Source organism: Poromitra crassiceps (assembly GCF_964638095.1).
Source record: "Poromitra crassiceps genome assembly, chromosome: 23".
Lineage (NCBI taxonomy): Eukaryota > Metazoa > Chordata > Actinopteri > Beryciformes > Melamphaidae > Poromitra > Poromitra crassiceps.
In genome coordinates this window covers 7513654-7519376 of record NC_139639.1, presented here as the reverse complement: position 1 = coordinate 7519376, position 5723 = coordinate 7513654, and positions in this window count along the sequence as shown.

Here is a 5723-nt window from a genome sequence, read left to right as displayed (position 1 = left end):
ATGTGGGCGTGTCTCTGACACACACACACACACACCTTAATGTGGGCGTGTGTGTTTCTCTGTAGATTAGTGAGTTACTGTAAATACACTTTAACCAACATTCACTGTCAGCAGAAGATTTTATATTCAGGGACACTGTGTGTGTGTGTGTGTGTGTGTGTGTGTGTGTGTGTCTGTGTGTCTGTGTAAAAGATGTGGAAAATGAATTAAATTGCAGCTTGCAGGAGGATTTGAGGATTCCCTTGTTTGATGAAATCTGGGCAGATGGAATGGATGTTTAAGGCTGAAATATTTGCTATTTTTACTAAAGGTGTCTGTACTTTACTGAGTATTACTGACAGCTTTGTACTTTTCCTCCCTACATTTGAACACAAATATCTACTTTCTACTCGTTACATTTTCAAAGCAGGCTCGTGACTTCAGTATAAAGCACAACAGACGAAAACATGTAACGTTTGTTTGTCTCACTCACTTTGTCTCGCGCTCTGCTCAGCTTTCCCGCTAGTGCCTGCAGAAACATCCGCGTGCGTTCCCCTTCTGTATCAAGCCAAAGAGGGTGGAAGGAAAGAGTGTGTTGCATTATTGTGTGTTTGGAAACAGCCGCTAGAGGCGCTGCGGTAGCGCCAAAGCAGCACCGCCGCCATCTTGGCCCGTAAAACAACCAGCAGCAGCAGCAGCACAATGCATTTTGACCGGGAAGATTAATTTGAAGTTGAAAAAAAATATATCTGTAGCTACTGCACTTTGTAGGCGGGATGGTTTACTGGATGCTGTTTTTACCATAGACAGACACAGACAGGGTTCACTAGTCTCCTTTCGGGCCAAAATGGCGGAGGCGCTGTATGTTCAAGCTAACCAACGTGAACAAGTCCACTTCCTGTCATAACCTTCACAATAAAACACCCTTGACGTTTAATTGAATTATATAAAGTGCCAACGTGAAAATAATGTAGCCTATTTAAAATGACAGGCTAAACCTGTAACATGTCACATCACATCAATGATGCAATGTAATGAGGGAGACAAAGTAGATGTTATTTTAAGGATTTAAATGATCGCCTATTGAACTTTTTTGTGGACAAACCATATCAGACACAAATTATTAATCAAAGTAAAGTATTTTTTTTATATAGGCCTACATCTTAAAATGTGTTTGGAGGGGATCTTTTAAGTTTAATAGTCTGAATTATATTAATATTATGTCAGGTTTGGTATAGCTTTGCAGAAATACTTTATATACTTTTATACTTAGTAGGCTACATTTCAGAGGCTGTAGGCCTACTTCTTTCCCCTTTTTTTTACTTGAGTAAACAAGTTGAATCAGTACTTTTACTTTTACCAGAGTCTTTTTTACACAAGTAACTGTACTTCTACTTAAGTAAAGAATGTGTGTACTTTTCATCTCTGGCTATTTGTATTGTTGCTGTAATATTTTCTGCTGTTTCTCTTCACTGCATGGGCCTTAATGGAGACAGCAAAACATCTTTACTATGGCGGAATAGTTAATATGTTGATTTTGTTCCCAACACTTTGTAACTTTGTTAAGAAAAGTGAACCACAAATGTAATGCACATTGTTTTCCTCCACAGTGCTGACATGCTGGTTTCACACATTGATTGCGTTGATGATTAAGTGACTATATGCATAGAAAGATTGAACCAGTCTTTTACCAGCATGTGATGTGATGCCAAATATTTTAAAAAGAGCAATAAAGTAAACAATTTTCATTCCATGAATCAATAAAGTATTTCTTCTATATTAATTCCAGGGAGTGTATCTCAGGCTGTGCGTCTGGTCCTGGTGGTATTGTAACTTTGAGAACAAACCTGTCTTTTCTTATGAGCTTATTGTCCTGGTGCATCGAGTTAACTCTTACCTAGCAGAGAGATATTCCTCCTGCCTATTTGTCCTCCCGCCTGTAGCCCCATAACGTGACGTTGCCACTGTACTCTGATATATTCTCGTAGAGCAGTCAGCGTCACACAGCGTTCAAATCCTCAATGGGTGGAAAACGCTGTTAAAAAAGCTCTCCTACCCGTATCCGACCTCCCATTTAAATCCCATACATTACAGAACAGATGATGCAGCAGAAACTGGATCAATGTAAACACTGACAAACTGTGGATCTGTTCACAGTGAGAAGCAGAATCTGCTTACTTTGTTTCTGCACTTTATTTTCTCATTTCTAATGTTCCAGTTAAAATAATCTAGTTTGATCTATGTTCTCTCCCCTTTTAGAATCACATGGAAAAGATCACAGCTAACAATGTTCTCTTTTACAAAGAAGCACTTTTTTTAGAACATTAGAAGTTTTAGAACATTTCTAAATGGATTTTAAGTAGCATTAGTGTTTGATTTGCCACATGCCATTTAGGTTTTGGAACTTTATTTTAAAATGTTGGGCAACATTTTTGGGAGATTCACCTATTTTCCATATTCCCAGTAAGATGGATGCCTTTCTCTTCCGTGTGCGTGCATTAGAAAGTGTGTTGTACCCCTCCTGCTAGTTAGCTTAGCAGCTGAATGGTGCATTAGAAAGTGGGTTGTACCCCTCCTGCTAGTTAGCTTAGCAGCTGAATGGTGCATTATAAAGTGTGTTGCACCCCTCCAGTTAGCTTAGCAGCTGAATGGTGCATTATAAAGTGTGTTGCACCCCTCCAGTTAGCTTAGCAGCTGAATGGTGCATTAGAAAGTGGGTTGTACCCCTCCTGCTAGTTAGCTTAGCAGCTGAATGGTGCATTATAAAGTGTGTTGCACCCCTCCAGTTAGCTTAGCAGCTGAATGGTGCATTATAAAGTGTGTTGCACCCCTCCAGTTAGCTTAGCAGCTGAATGGTGCATTATAAAGTGTGTTGCACTCCTCCTGCTAGTCAGCTTAGCTGAATGGCAGTAATGCTACACAAGCCTACTCCTGCAGTCACCAAAAATACACATTCCAACAGCGCCAGAAACACTCGCATATACAGGTGCAGCTCAATAAATTAGAATATTGTGGAAAAGTTTAGCTACTCAATTCAAAAAGTGAAACTCATATTTAGATTCATTACACACAAAGTGAAATATTTCAAGCCTTTATTTGTTATAACTTTAATAATTGTGGCTTACAGCTAATTAAAACCTAAAATGTGTATTTCAGAAAATTAGAATATTACATAAGACCAATCAAAAAAAGGGATTTTTTTAATACAGAAATGTCGGCAGTGGTGTATAAAGTACTCAAAATCCATAGGAGTAATAATACTAATACATATTTTCTGTACTTAAGTATCAAAAGTATTTTTTTTATATTAACTGTACTTAAAAGTATTGAAAGTAAAAGTACAAGTAAATCCTGTCTATAGGAAAGCAAGCGGTCCGATTTTCAGAATTTTTAGCTTTATTGTGAGTTTGCTTACATATCTTATAATCTGCCATTTGAACTGACTGCAGCTTTTGGCACAAGTGCCTGTTAGGCTATCATGGCGATGAGATATCTCCATGTCAAGGGGAAATATATAATAATAATAAAATCATCATCATAATCACCATCCATTTTTTTTGCCTTTATTTAAACAGGTAAAAAATCACATTGAGACCGAAGTCTCATTTACAAGTGCGACCTGTTCATACAGCAGCTCATACAACAGTTAAGCCTACACATGTAAAAACAGCAACAGTACAATCAACAGTCAAACCATAATAAGTTAAAAACAACAGAAAACATAAAGTGCTGAAGGGGGGGGGGGGGGGGGGTAGAGAACAATTTTTAGCCTTGAGAGCAGGAGCAGATCAAGGAAGCTCTCTTCAAATTACTCAACAATAATTTAAAACTTGCCAGGGGGATCAGACTGGACAGCTTCAGACTCTGCTGTAGCATGTTCCAGGTGGTGGAGGGGGATCAAACTGGACAGCTTCAGACTCTGCTGTAGCATGTTCCAGGTGGTGGAGGGGGATCAAACTGGACAGCTTCAGACTCTGCTGTAGCATGTTCCAGGTGGAGGGGGATCAAACTGGACAGCTTCAGACTCTGCTGTAGCATGTTCCAGGTGGAGGGGGATCAGACTGGACAGCTTCAGACTCTGCTGTAGCGTGTTCCAGGTGGAGAGGATCAGACTGGACAGCTTCAGACTCTGCTGTAGCGTGTTCCAGGTGGAGGGGGATCAAACTGGACAGCTTCAGACTCTGCTGTAGCTGTTCCAGGTGGAGGGGGATCAAACTGGACAGCTTCAGACACTGCTGTAGTGTGTTCCAGGTGGGAGGATCAGACTGGACAGCTTCAGACTCTGCTGTAGCTGTTCCAGGTGGAGGAGGATCAGACTGGACAGCTTCAGACTCTGCTGTAGCGTGTTCCAGGTGGAGGGGGCAGAGTAAGAGAACGCCTTTTTTCCCACACTCAGTACGAACTGAGGGGATGGAATAGGTGAATGTGATGAGGTTTTGAATGCGTAAGCTGTAGTTTGACTGTTTAGATAGATAAGTAAGTGGGAAACAGACCAAGGATGGATTTATAAATGAAAGTATACCAGTGCACGGTTCTGCGCATGGAGAGGATGAGTTGACTAGAGAATACAGCAAGCAGTGATGTGTAAGGGGTTTACAGCCAGTAATAAATCTCAGCGTGCCATGATAAACAGCATCCAGCAGATGGAGACATTTAGCAGACGCATTCATGTACAGAACATCACCATAATCCAAAAGCGGCAAGAAGGTGGCAGCAACCAGTGTCTCCTTGCATTGAAGGAGAAACAAGATTTGTTCCTAAAAAGAAGCCCAATTTCAACTTTAACTTCCTTGCCAGCAAATCAATATGGAGTTTAAAAGAAAGGGCATCATCAATTAAAATAGTTATAAGAAGCCACATGCTCAATAGGGGTACCCTGCACTGACATAATGCAGGGGAGAACAGCTGGCACCTTCTTAAAAGAAAAGAACATGGCTTTTGTTCATGGACATCTCCTCCATATAGCTAGGCTATATGCCTGGATATTTTCACGGCCAGATCAATGTAATCACTCTATAGAAATTGAAACTGAAGTTACCTTTCTGAAACACGACAGTGTTATTGGGCTGTGACAAAATAGCAACAGTTACACCAGACTACCAACGGAAATTCCACAATTTACTTTCAGAATAAAATGCTTCTCACCTTTGGAGAAACAAATAAAGCACTTCATATTTTATTCTGAAATCCTTAAGCGGAAACCCTATACTTTTACGTTCTGGCTGCGTGGACGCTTGACCGATTTGAAGTTTACCTCAAGAGACGCTTGGTTTCTTGTTTTCTGGTGGCATATTCCGTCATTCTGGTTCAATTGGACAGAACGTAAAGACAATTTAAAGTAATTAACCTTCGGATTTCAGCCTGTGAAAACTTGTAACATGGATTAAAAGACTTGGGAAGCACTGACGGTAAGTGATTGGCAAACGCAACTTGCAACACAGAACGACAGAAGCACTGATTCGCTAGCCAGGCTACTGATTCGCCACAACACCAGCTGTTTGTTTATTTTATAGTAACGAGTAACGAAGATGCTTTTGGGAAATGTATCGGAGTAAAAGTATAGATTTTATTATGAACATGTAGTGGAGTAAAAGTGAAAGTTGAAAGAAAAATAAATACTCAAGTAAAGTACAGATACTAAAAACAAATAGGCTACTTAAAGCAGGACTAAACCCCAAAACACTTTTTTTCAGCTTTTAACACATTAAGTGCCAGAGACGGACTAATTCGTCTTACATAATCCA